The following is a 13,768-nucleotide window of genomic DNA, read 5'->3' as shown; positions in this document are numbered from 1 at the left end:
GCCCCGCGTCGGGCTCTGTGCTGACAGCTCAGAGCCTGGAGCCTGCTTCAGATTCTGTGTCTCCCTCTCTCTCTGCCCCTTCCCTGCTTGCTCTCTGTCTCTCTCTCCCTCAAAAATAAACACACATTAAAACAAAGAAAGAAATACATGTGTCTTCCGCAAAATCCCACTCCCCGTACCTTTGACTGAATGAAAAGAACCCTGTACATGTAGTGGAGGGCAGAGTCACCAGATAGAAGGAGGCTGGTTCCTGAATTGCCACATGGAAAGCCTCCCAGCCAGTTTGGATTGGGAACTGAGAAATATATATTTTATTGTGTTTATCCACTGAGAATTGGTGTCAATCTGATCCAGAAGCTAATACCACCCTAATTAATATAGAAAACATATGCAGCTAAAAGAGACTTTATATTTGAGTGAATTTGAATTCCCCCTGTGTCATAAAGAAGTATGTATATATTTGTAGTCCTCAGGTTCACAGGCGCAGGAGCCGAAGGCCAAGTGTCTTCATAAAGCTAGCATCTACTCCTTGGTATTTATCAAAAGGAGCTGAAAACACATTCACACAAAAACCCTCACACAGATGTTTATAGCAGCTTTATTCACAATTGCCAACTCTTGGAAGCAACCAAGGCGTCCTTTTCCTGGAGACCCAGTAAATAAACTGTGGTGCATCCAGACAATGGAAAATTTTTCAGCAATAAAAAAGATATGAGCTATCAAGCCATGAAAAAACATGGAGGAAACTTCAGTGCATATCAGTAAGTGAAAGGAGCCAGTCTGAAAAGGTCTATTTATTGCATGATTCCAACAATACGACATCCTGGAAAAGGCAAAGCTATGGAGACAGTAAAAGTATCAGTGGTTTCCAGGGCTTAAGGGGGAGGACGGGATAAAAGGCAGAGGACAAAGGATTCTTAGGGCTGTGAAACTACTCTGTATCTATTATCGTGGTAGATACATCTCATTATACACACGTCCAAACCCACGAAATGTCCAACACCCAGAGTGAACCCTAATGTAAACTATAGACTTTGGGTGATAGTAATGTGTGCAATGTAAGTTCATCAACTGTACCTCTGGTGGGAGATGTTGATAATAGGGGAGCTATGCAAATATGGGGGTAAAAGTACATGGGAACTTTCTGGACCTTCCTCTGTTTTCCTATGAATCTAAAACTGCTCACAAAAAATAAAGCCTATTTTTAAAAATGAACTGGGGGGATAAAAAGACCAGCATCTTTGGATTTTCTCTTAACCCTTCGTGGAGCCAAGGTCATTAGGCCACAAGGGCAGTAACATCACAGTACTTTTGAGTCACTGCTCAATACATTGTAGTAGCCGCTAAATATCATTTTCTCTCATTTCCTTGGTTTCTAATCCCTAGGTGAATAATGGATGCTACTTAGACGCTACACATCACGGAGGCATAATCAAATGGAGAGGATATAGTCACCAGCCACTTGATCAAAAGGAAGAACAGAAAAAGGAACCCTACCTGCAAAGGAGGCAAAGGAATTTCTCTTGGCTCAACATAAGCAGAAGCGCTATGCGCTCTCACCTGATTCTGCTGTTGTCCATAAGGTATGGTGGACCTAACAACTCGATATTGTTTTGATCTTTCTAGAACCCTTTTAAGGAAGAAAGGGCCAGCTCACGACATGCTTTTACATTTCCTTATGGATTTTGTTCTGTGTTCACCACTTCGAAAATTATTTTGATAATACAGGTTTTCCAATTTCTCCAAAAGCAATCCCCACAGTATCCCCATACTTGTTCCTTCAGTCGAAGGCTCTGTTCCTGACCAGTATGCCAGCAGAATAGGGTATGTTTTTTAATCTTCATCATTTTTACTACATACAAAAGTGATGCATACACGTTATTAAAATAAATTCAGGCAGGGGCGCCTGGGTGGCGCAGTCGGTTAAGCGTCCGACTTCAGCCAGGTCACGATCTCACAGTCCGTGAGTTCGAGCCCCGCGTCAGGCTCTGGGCTGATGGCTCGGAGCCTGGAGCCTGTTTCCGATTCTGTGTCTCCCTCTCTCTCTGCCCCTACCCCGTCCATGCTCTGTCTCTCTCTGTCCCAAAATAAATATAAAAAACATTGAAAAAAAATTAAAAAAAAATTAAAAAAATAAAATAAAATAAATTCAGGCAATAGAAAAGTATAAAAGAAAAAATAGCGAAAATGTACTCATATTGTACATCTAAGCTGGCAACTTGCTCTCTGGATTAGATGGTTTATGTTGGGTATCTCTTCGTGAGCATCTTTCCCATGGCAGGCACCCTCTTTACTTTTAAAGACCTGAGGTCTGGCTGTAGTGACAGGAGTCAGCTGCTGATATGAATCCACCATTTCTCTGTCTCCTGGTTGCGGCCTATTCGCATGAGTGTGGGCAGAGGCAGCTGGTCCCAAGGAATTCATCTGTGCAGAGATGTGCCCCCAGAAGGATGGGTTTTCCAACTTTTTGTCACAGCGGCTCTCCTACAAGGGCATCTTTGTAGCAGGAACCTGCTAGTCAATACTGCCAGGGGGAAGATGCTAATTACTTGAGCATGGTGGTGACCGTCCACATGCAAAGAAGCTATCTATCAAGGAGCTTCCGGATGTATCTCTGAAAGATCTGAGAAGTAAGTGAGGCAGCAGGACTGAGCCCCAGCCACGGGCAGCATGTGTGGGGGTCAAGTTGCCTCTTGCACATGTGATAGTCCTACAGCTTTGCTTCCAACACAGGTACCTAAATAGAGGTGATCTCTCCAGGATGCTGAAATAGGGTACAGCAGCTGTTCTCAGATCACTGCGTTCCATAGTTCCACACAGGTGCCTGCCTCTTTCCCCTAAGGTCGCTGGGCTTGGGCCAGGAAGATGGCAAGCGGGGCAAGGTTGTCTGTCTCAACAGCGACACCATGTGGCAGGACCAGCAACGACAGTCAAAAATCCTGAGCACCATGGTTTTCCGGGTTTTCTCTGCTGAAGACGATAGTATCCAGGAATCTTGGAGTACCTCTGGTGGGAGTTATCACAGGAAAGAGGACAGCAGGAAAAGAAAAGATACATTCTCACTGTAAGCAGTCCGGGATAATAGAATGACTTCAATTAAATATTAAAAGAAATCTGTGTCTCAAGCTGATGAATAAGGATGGTAACAAAGGCAGCTACCTTTTGTTATGTATCCTCTTTGATTCAGGAATGTGAAGCGCTTTGTATACCTTAGCTTATTTACTCTTCACAGCACGACTCAGAAGGTATGCATTTCTTTTCATCAGTTGAGGAAACTGTAAATTAAGAGAAGCTAAGGCACTTGCCCACGTTGACACGTGCCAACATGTGGTAACACGGCTGTTCTGACCTAAAACTGCCTAACCCCCAACCGGTGCTCTCTTCATGATTCCAGAGAATATGAGGAAAATAAAAGGAGCCAATGTCCTGGGACAGAAGTCAACGCATTCCGTTCCCTGTCCCTTGTAGGTGTGGAGGGGTCGGAAAAGATCTAAAAGATTCCAAAAACCCAAGGATAGCATTCCTACAGATTGAGAATTCCAGTTTCTAACATTACCACCTCCAAGCCCAAATCTTATAAAATATCTACACATTTTCACCTCCAATTTTTCATTGTAACTGGTAAAAATCAGTGGTCAAAGGTATCAATAGATAGTATTCTTCTTACAATTATATGTCATACAGATTTCCTGGGCACAACGCCCAAGTTGGTTTAATTTATTTTTATTAATTAAAATAGAACTTTGGGGTGCCTGGGTGGCTCAGTCAGTTAACCATCTGACTTCCACTCATGATCTCACAGTTTGTGGGTTCGAGCCCTGTTGTCAGGCTCTGTGCTGACAGCTCAGAGCTGGAGCCTGCCTTGGATTCTATGTCTCCCTCTCTCTCTGCCCCTCCCCTACTCACACTCTGACTCTGTGTCTCTCAAAAATAAATGAACGTTAAAATAAAATTTTTTTAAAGACCTTTGTAAAGTCCAGGTGTTTTATTAAACTGCTATCACCTAGTCATCTGCTAGTAGCACAAATGTGTGTGACAAGTGAAATGTATTGTCAACACAGGAAACACTCTATTTCCTAGTATCTTCACTAATAGCCCAACCTAACTCAATGCACAGTAATATTCTGACAGTCAACCCTCCCTTCCCTTCTCCTTACATTACAGTCTTCAGGAGCTTTGACAGGACTGAAGGTATATTAATCCGGGATCCTTTGATTTTAAAGAAGGAAAACACACTACACCAGTTCATAAGAAGTTGTGAATCGGCTCTCTAAAATAACCTTTTCTCCATTTTCCTCCACAGGAACATAATGGACTTAGAAAGCAGCAAGTGTCCAAAATTTTTGCTATGGACAAAATGTTAATGAATGTAAACCTCCCAGTGTGAAAGCTAAGGTATAGTTGATGGAAACCAGGAGTCGGAAAGTGGTGAGGGGGTGGAAGAGGAGTGAGAATAAAGTTATCATACAAAATGGGGAGAGAAGGGATCCCACCAACAACTAATGGAATGAAGAGGGTTAAAATGGTAACAGCAGAGGAACAAAAATGAGGATATAACTGGAGGAGGAGGAGGAGGAGGAGAACAGGGCAGGGGAGTTGGGTGTGTATATTGGTTAGCTATCACTGAGTAACAAATTACCCCAAAACTCAGCAGCTTAATACAACAATCATTTATTACCACTTGCCCACCTGCAAATGAGCTGGAGTTCAGCTGCTCTAGGCGCAGTCTGGCTAGATAGCTTTGCTTCCTTCTGTGGGTCTAGGAGTCCACTGGAAGAGCTTTGCCGCACATCTTTTATCCTTCTCTGGAGACCAGCAGGCTCATCAGGTGATGGCAGAGATACAAGAGAGCAGATTCCACCTCACAAGCAATCCTCTAATCCCTGACTGCATCGTGTCTATGAACATCCCATTAGCCAAAGGATATCACATGGCTGGGCCCATAGTCAAAGGGTGAGTCACAGAGGAGGGAGGGTCTGCAAAGCCAATGGGCATAGAAATAGGGAGGGGTGAGGATGGCAACCAACAGAGGCAGAAAGGTGGGTGATGGGAGAGGAGAACTAAATTCTACCAAAGCAAAAACTAATAGAAAATATTCTATAAGATTGATTGGGTAGTGGTGGGTGTTTATTATCTAGAGAAGCAGATTAATACTCAGAGACGTGAAAACTGAAACAGAGTTGTTTCCTTCCAGAGATTAGTACCAAGATGGGGAGGGGTGGGTTAAGGTTTATCAACTTTTCATTTGTTGTTTGAATTTCTAAACTCTGTACAAATATCGGGACGCCTGAGTGGCTCAGTTGGTTAAGTGTCTGACTTCGGCTCAGGTCACGATCTCACAGTTTGTGAGTGTGAGCCCTGCATCAGACTCACTGCTGTCAGCACAGAGCCAGCTTCAGATCCTCTGCCCCCCTCTCTCTCTGCCCCTCCCCTGCTTGTAGGTGTGTACGCTCTCTTTCTCTCTCTCAAAAATAAATATTAAAAAGAAATTTAACTGTGTGTAAATAGTAAAGATATCTGTAATTATTTTTTTTATTCTAAGTAGGGGCACCTGGGTGGCTCAGTCCATCCTTGAGTATACGACTCGATTTTGGCTCAGGCCATGATCCCAGGGTCGTGGGATCGAGCTCTGCATTGGGCTCCTGCTGAGTGTGGAACCTGCTTAAGATTATCTCTTTCTTGGGGTGCCTGGGTGGCTCAGTTGGTTAAGTGTCCAACTTTGGCTCAGGTCATGATCTGGCAGTTCATGAGTTCAAGCCCCACATCGGGCTCTGTGCTGACAGCTCAGAGCCTGGAGCCTGCTTCAGATCCTCTGTCCACCGCCCCCCCCCCCCGCCCCTACCCCGTTCACACTGTCTCTCTCAAAAATAAATAAAAATTAAAGAAAACAAAATGAGTTAGAGGCTTAACCGACTGAGCCACCCAGGTGCCCTGGCAGGGGGATCTCCTGAATGAGTCTTGAAGTACAGGACTTTGAGAACAGCCTCTCTCTCTCCTGCCCCAAAATCTTTAGAACTGGAAATACATATGTTTCAACCCATCGCTTTCCCAGAAAGCAAGGAGGACTGTCCCTGGTAGGTGGGTAACTTCGGTAAATAGCTAAAAAACAGGGGGCATCCATCTGAAGAAGGAAAGTACAGCTTAGGATGTGCTCAGAAAGCTATTACATCACTTTGGGGCAATTACCCACCAGAATTGAAAGCAGGGAATCAAACACGTCTTCACACACTCGTGCCCATAGCAGAGTTATTCACAATAGCCAAGAGGAGGAAACAGCCCAGATGTCCATCAGTGGATGAATGGATGGACAAAATGTCGTGTATACATAAAATGGAATATTATTCAGCCTTTAAATGGAAAGGAATTCTAACACATGCTACAACACGGATGAACCTTGAGGACGCCACACTAAGCTAAATAAGCCAGTCACACAGACCAATACCGTATCACTCCCCTTCATAGAGACAGAAAGTGGAGTGATAGTTGCCAGGGGTTAAGGGAAGGGGAGTGGGGAGCTTGTGTTTAATGGATGCAGAGTTTGGGAAACGTTCTGGAGACCGATGGTGTTAATAGTTACACACAATGTAAATGTACTTAATGCACTGAACTGCACGCTTAAAAGTGGTTAAAATAGTAAGATTTTATGTTACGTATGCTGTACCGCAATACAAGAAAGAAAGAAAGCTTTGTGAAGCTGGGTATGAGCTGCAGAGAGTTCCCAGCCTGGAGGCCTGGTCTGAGGGGACCAGGATGACTGTCATTAGGCAATTAGATGGAGGTTCTAGGAGGGGCCTCACGCAAATCAAACTACAAGTCCCAGTGAGTCAGAAGAGCGAGCGTGAGCCCCTCTGTTGGAGAGGCAGGGCAGGGAAGTCCAGCAAGATAGTGTTCACACGGGGGATCAAACACTAAACCATACTCCATGCTCCCATTGGAAAACACGTGTGTGTAAACACATAGAAAAAGATCTAGAAGCCTACCACTGACTGCTATACCTCTGGGGAAAGTAAAGGAGAATTAGAGCTTTCCCCGAATGTTTGGGTTGTTTGGGTTTTTCTTTTTTAGGGTTTTATTTTTATTTTTATTTTTGTTTATTTTTTTTAACTTTTTTTTTTTTTTGAGACAGAGAGAGACAGAACATGAACAGGGGAGGGGCAGAGAGAGAGAGAGAGACAGGAAGACACAGAATCTGAAGCAGGCTCCAGGCTCTGAGCTGTCAGCACAGAGCCCGACGCGGGGCTTGAACTCACGGACCGCGAGATCATGACCTGAGCCGAAGTCGGCCGCTTAACCGACTGAGCCACCCAGGCGCCCCATTTTTGTTTATTTTAAAGAGAGAGAGAGAGAGAGAGAAAGAGAGAGAGCAGGGGAGGGGGGCCAAGGGAGAGGGAGAGAATCCCAAGCAGGCTCCATACTCAGCACAGAGACCAACGAGGGGCTCAATCCCATGACCATGAGATCATGACCTGAGCTGGGTGTTTTGACACCAAGAATATATTTGTATGTTTATACAAGCATATATTTATATAGGAATAACTTAAGTTTCAACGAGAAGAGGATGGTGTGCTAGTTTCTTTGTTTTAACTACACGTCAACCACCATAGCAATATCTATTGTTTGACAACGTCCCCCAAAGGTTTTCGGTACCGCCTAGGCGCAAGCTCTATCAATCTTCATAGAATTACAAAATTTTGTTCCCTTGGGGACACGCCCTTGACCTGTCATTGAGGAACACACGTTGCAGGAGTATTGTTCCCGCTGCTCCCCCGGCCCCTCTAACCCCTGCACCAACAACGGCATTGTAAGTGCACTGAGGACTTTTCAGCTCCATGCCTGACCCACCCTGCCCATGCTGCAACCAAGTAGCTTACCTCTGGCCCCTCTTGACCTCTGTCTTACTTTGTCTGGGATGTTTTGTGAGTCCAGTGTGCACCTGGGAGTAAAACAGGCTTCAGTTCTGACTCGGCTCCTTGTTTAAAGTTATTCTGACCGGCCACCCGGCCAGCTCAGAGCTGGCATTTTATTTCAACCTCCATGCTTCTCTTTCCTCATTTCAAAGCCTGTAACAATACTAACGTCTCGTATGGTAAAGTTGTCGCAAACGCTGAAGAAGAATGCAGAAAGTTAAGATCGTCTGCACGCAAACAGGTAGAAAGGGATATTTGTCTGGGGAAAACACCCCAGGACATCTTGGGAAGGTTCACTGCACAGGGATTGCTGCGTGGGCACAAGACTTGTTTCTCCAGCTAAATTGTAAGGCTGTCCAGGGTTTTGTCTGCTACTTCTCCCACGGAGCTTTCCGGCTTGTCTTCATTGGCCATCTCGCTTTGGTGTGCTGTGAAATGCTCATCCCAGCAGATGGCACAAGAGAACTGAGTCAGGGAAAAACAGCCTGCACGTTTCAATATGCACAGAGAACTGAGTTAAAGCACTCACGCCTTCATGTGCCTCTGAAACAGCCCTAGACATTGACTTCACAATCATTATAGAACTCTCCTAACAGTGTTGGGTCTGGAAGTCATGAGGGTAACCATTGTATCAAAAAATACGATGTTGCCGAGATCCACTTATTCAAGAACATTCATTCCCTGAGCACCGCTGAGGTCCTAGAGACACAGAGATGGACACAAAATATTCCCTGCCTGCAGGGCGTTCACAGTCTGGTTAAAGGCCAACAAGGAGAGGACAGTTTGCATTTTGCAGGGCTGTGCTATAATGACAGCAGTTGCCTAACTGAGACAGGATGGGTTCAGGTGGCCCGCGTGAGCCATCCTTTCTGCTGCAGCCACTCTGTCCAGCCTCACTGTCTCAAACCCAGCTCATCATCTCTGGCCTGGGTTACTCCAGAGAACCTACTAAGATATCTCACTTACTTATCTCAAGTTCATCCTCAGGGTAAATCTTTCTTAAATGCAAATATCATTTTGCTATACACCACCCACTTTACAAGATTTAACAGCTTTTCACTGACCTCATAACACTCATATCCTTAAACTTACTTATAAGACCTTTTGTGATCTGACCTCTGCGTTCCTCTCCTGCCCCAACTCTCCTCCTCTCCTGCAGTCCATACATTAACCCAAGAGGTATGCTTTTAATTTCCCAAATGCTTTTTATCCCCTGCTGGTCTTTGCCCAAGTTGTTTTTCTCTCTGCCCAGAATACCTTAAAACTAAGACTCATTCCCTCCCACCGGCTGTTGTCCATAATCTGGCTCACTAGTACATAAATTTCAGGTTTCAGATTAGATGTTACTTCCTTTGGGAAACCATATCTTACAGTACAGGATTTGGGTGGATAACCCTCCTGGGTACCGCATAGCACTCTCTGCTTCCGTTAGAATTTACCCCATCATCTGGGGCGCCTGGGTGGCGCAGTCGGTTAAGTGTCCGACTTCAGCCAGGTCACGATCTCGCGGTCCGGGAGTTCGAGCCCCGCGTCGGGCTCTGGGCTGATGGCTCAGAGCCTGGAGCCTGTTTCCTATTCTGTGTCTCCCTCTCTCTCTGCCCCTCCCCCGTTCATGCTCTGTCTCTCTCTGTCCCAAAAATAAATAAACGTTGAAAAAAAAATTTTAAAAAAAAGAATTTACCCCATCTCAGGTTTGCCCTCTCTGCTGAAGCGTGTAATGTATCCCCATTACCTGGCACAATTCTTGGGACAGAGCACCACTCAATCAAAATTAATTAAGTAGATGAACAAGGAAATCATAAAACACAATTGATACCATTCAAGGAATCGTAAGATCTTTGGCGCACGAGCAATTTTCCCCGTGTATGTCAGTCGTGATCTCTTTTCATCAAGAAGTTGTCCACCACACGTGCTCAGATAGTGCAAATAGGCTGGGACATGGAGAAGGTCACCTTATCAATCTTTTCACCCACAGCAAAGAAGTTCTATAAACTAAACAAAAACAAAAGCGAATTGTTTTTGATTTTTCACAATGTCTTCTTGTGTCTTCCCAGGTGGTTAAAATGCAAGCATTTCAACAAAGGTACTGTTCTCCGAGTTTCCAGCAGGGTCAAGGGAACAAACAAGGTACGTAAGACATCCAGAGTCCAGCAAAGGTGAGAAGCGGTCACCGCCCCCAGGGCCTGTTGAGACAAGAGCAGGAAATACTGTTAGCAGAGGGAGGAAGACGGGTTGGTGGAGTTCTGTTTACAGAAGGAGGACTCGGCAGGAGGGAGCACGAATCTGGGAGGGGAGGGAAACAGAGTAACCTGCATCCTTACCTAAACGAGCTCCAGGAGAGCAGCACTGTTTCTTCCTCATGTCCTCAGAAAAATGGAATTAAATATAAAATATAGAGGGTTCGTGGTTTTGAGTGATTACTTTAAATATATAGAGAAGTCCAGAAATTAATAAAACAGACACCCACATTCCACAACCCACATGTCCCACGTTAGCTTTTTATCGTGACTGCTTTGGACTTGTTCTTTTAAGGAAAAATAAACTGCAGATCAAGTTAGGGACACTCTCTCACCTTCCCCCATCCCTCCACTCTCATCTTCTCCTGAGATCGTCACTAAATCGGCGTGTATTACTCCATTCCCTGTGCTGCTACGTGTGTTTATATCCACAAACAGTAAATAACATTGTTTTGTGTCACTTTGTATTTTACAAAGTGGTTCCAAATTTGTGTATCCTAACACATTGTGCGTCGAGTACAATGTTTCTGAGGCTGCTGTTTGTACCCAGGCAGATCTGGTTCGTTTGTTTTGACTTCTATGTGCTTTTCCATCCCATGAATATTTACATTGCCTGTGATTACCAATATATTTGAATTCATTTCCACCATTCTTATTTTGTGTTTTTTTTTCTATTTATGCCTTTCCTTTCCTGCCCTTTGGACGGTGTATGGGGGGTGGGGGGATGGTGAGTATCATGTTTTCATTATCATCTTAGTTTCCTCTAACCATCTAAGAAATTACAGATTCTGTTTCTTTTCTTTTATCTTAAATCATTAACACTGCATGGTTACCATCAAGAAAATATTAGGATATTAAAATGTTTCCACTCTGAATCATCCTCTCCCATCTTTCATGTTATTGCTGTCTAAAATATTAGTTCCTGGAGCCCCTGGGTGGCTTAGTCAGTTAAGTGCCCAACTCTTGATTTCGGCTCAGGTCATGATCTCACAGTTCACGGATTTAGGCCCTACATCAGGCTCCACACTGACAGTGCAGAGCCTGCTTGGGATTCTCTCTCTCTCTCTTCCTCTCTCTTTGCCCTTCCTGTGTGCTCTCTCTCTCTCTCAAAAATACATAAGAGTAAACCTTAAAAAATTATTAAAAAAGTAAAACCAAATAAAGTATTAATTCCACATCTTGAACCACAAAAATAAAATCATTAAAAAAATTTTTTAATCGCAGTTTATTTAGATTTGCTCACACTTACTAATTGCTTTGCTGAACTTTGCATCCTTTCTTCTCCCTTCTTTCTTCTGAACTGTATCTTTCTCCTTGAAGCCCACCCTTTAGTGACTCAGCAAGAACCAGTGAGTGATTGTTTTAATCATCATGTAAGTATTCTGGGGCCACCTGACTGGCCCCGTCAGTGGATTATACGACTCTTGATCTCAGGGTGGTGAGTTCAACCCCACATTGGGTGTAGAGATTACTTACAAATAAAAAAAATTAACTGTTAAGTATTTTTATTTTCTCAATGTTTTATTTGCCCCATGCCCCCTGAAGGATAGTTCAGCTAGGATAAAAATCACCGAATACTGAAGGCTACATCCCTTCACCTCTGGCCTCTACTGTTGTTCATGAGAACTCTGCTGTCCACAACATAATCTCCTCCGTGGACAATCTGTTTTGTCTCTCTGGTTCCTTATTTATTTGTTTGTGTTTGTTTTTCGAATGTTGGAAAACAGTTTCAAATTTAAAGAAAATGTGCAAAATAAAGATAGTACAAGAATACTCATATACTGTTATGTAAATTCACCAACTGTCAACATTTTACTCCATTTGTTTTATTATTTGTTCTCTTTACACACACACACACACACACACACACACACACACACACACACACACATTTTTCCCAAATCATTTGAAGAAGGTAAGTCATATATATCATGCTCTTCACCCCTAAATACTCTACTTTATATTTCCTTGGACGTTCTCTTATATAGCCCTCAGTATACTTATCAACTGTAGTAAATTTAAGAATGATACATTGTACTGGGGTGCCTGAGAGGTTCAGTCGGTTAAGTGTCCAGCTCTTGATATCAGCTCACTTCAGGATCTCATACTTCTTGAGATTGAGCCTTGCATGGGGCTCTGTGCTGAGCATGGAACTTGTTTGGGATTCTCTCTCTCTCTCTCTCTCTCTCTCTCTCTCTCTCTCTCTCTCTCTCTCTCCCCACGCACACACACACACACACACACACACACACACACACACACACCTTTGCTCATGCTCACTCTTTCCCTCTCTCTCTCTCAAATAAATAAACTTTTAAAAATGATACATTGTATTTAATCTTTCAATTCTGTTTTTTTTAATGACCCAGTAATGCCCTATACAGCATCATCTCCCCTACCCCCAAAGTACACAATCCAATCTAGTCTTAGATATTGATTAGCTGCCATGAATCTTTAGCCTTCAATACTCCAGACTCTTTAGGCAGCCTTTCTCTGTCTTTTATCACACGGACCATTTTATTACATGCCCCTCCCGAATTTTTAAATAGAATGTTCCTCATTTGGGGTTTCTCTAATGTTTCTTCATTAGATTCAGGTTATACATCCTTGTCTGGAAAGTTAAGTTTATATTATCTGTGACCTTTGTAATTCCACAATTTAAAGATTCATATTAAACTAGTGTTTTCATGGGGCACCTGGGTGGCTCAGTTGGTTAAGCGTCTGACTTTGGCTCAGGTCATGATCTCATGGGTCATGGGTTAGAGCCCCATGTCGGGCTCTGTTCTGACAGCTCAGAGCCTGGAGCCTGCTTTGGATTCTGTGTCTCCCTCTCTCTCTGCCCCTTCCTGGCTCACACTCTGTTTCTCTCTCAAAAAATAAATCAACATTAAAAAAACACAAACAAACAGTGTTTTCATGAAGCTAGACCCAGAAAGGTATAAGAAAAAGTTAATTTCATTCTTTTCTTCAGTCCATTCAAACTTTCTCTGCAGTTCCTTCCCCATTCCTACATGAAATCTCAAATAATAACCTAACAGTGACATAATTGGGGGCTAGTCCAGTATAATTTTTTAATGTTTATTTATTTGAGAGCGAGAGAGAGAGCGCGCACAGGGGAGGGGCAGAGAGAGAGAGGACAGAGGATTCCGAAGCAGGCTCTGAACTGATAGCACAGAGCCTGTTGAGGGGCTCAAACTCACGAATCCTGATATGATCTGAGCCAAAGTTGGCTCAACCGACGGAGCCACCCAGGCTCCCCAGGTCCAGTATAATTTTCAAACTATAAATGTATTCACATTCACATCTTCCCTTCCACTGCTTGGAAAGCAGACATCTTTGTCCACCGTTAACGGAAGTGCAGATCGGTCCACACAGGGCAGCCACCGCTTGTCTCTCCACTACCAGGCAGGAGTGGCCCTACCACGGCCTCTTGGTTTTAGATTCTTCAGGAATGAGTCCTACATCCTCCGTAGGATCCTCCAACCTCAGGAAACACATGTCAGGCCTGCCAAGCAGCACCACTGAGGTTACTTTCTCTCAGCTTGAAACAGGGGCCGTGTCCAACTGCTCGGTTTGAAATAGGGGGACGCGACGACCTGCTCCTCCTCCGTGAATGGTCATGAA

At 43.9% G+C, this 13,768-nt stretch overlaps 3 long non-coding RNA genes across 3 annotated transcripts in view; 1 reads left to right on the top strand and 2 right to left on the bottom strand.

Moving 5' to 3' along the window:
• The first annotated feature begins 1,345 nt into the window (after positions 1 to 1,345).
• On the top strand, positions 1,346 to 10,089 carry LOC123385812. The gene is made up of 4 exons (XR_006598866.1): positions 1,346 to 1,583; positions 4,304 to 4,395; positions 4,764 to 4,953; positions 9,962 to 10,089. It is a non-coding gene; the product is annotated as an uncharacterized LOC123385812 (long non-coding RNA).
• On the bottom strand, positions 2,083 to 4,804 carry LOC123385813. The gene is made up of 3 exons (XR_006598867.1): positions 4,690 to 4,804; positions 3,160 to 3,275; positions 2,083 to 3,006 (listed from the first exon to the last, which is right to left on the bottom strand). It is a non-coding gene; the product is annotated as an uncharacterized LOC123385813 (long non-coding RNA).
• Positions 9,721 to 13,768, bottom strand: part of LOC123385811 — a 20,483-nt gene continuing 16,435 nt past the window's right edge. Inside the window, exon 3 of the long non-coding RNA XR_006598864.1 lies at positions 9,721 to 10,090. This is a non-coding gene — a long non-coding RNA (uncharacterized LOC123385811). The remainder of the gene's footprint in view (positions 10,091 to 13,768) is intronic.

Source organism: Felis catus, chromosome B3 (genome assembly GCF_018350175.1).
Source record: "Felis catus isolate Fca126 chromosome B3, F.catus_Fca126_mat1.0, whole genome shotgun sequence".
Lineage (NCBI taxonomy): Eukaryota > Metazoa > Chordata > Mammalia > Carnivora > Felidae > Felis > Felis catus.
The sequence above is the reverse complement of the archived record's forward strand: the minus strand, read 5'-3'. Positions and strand labels throughout refer to the sequence as shown.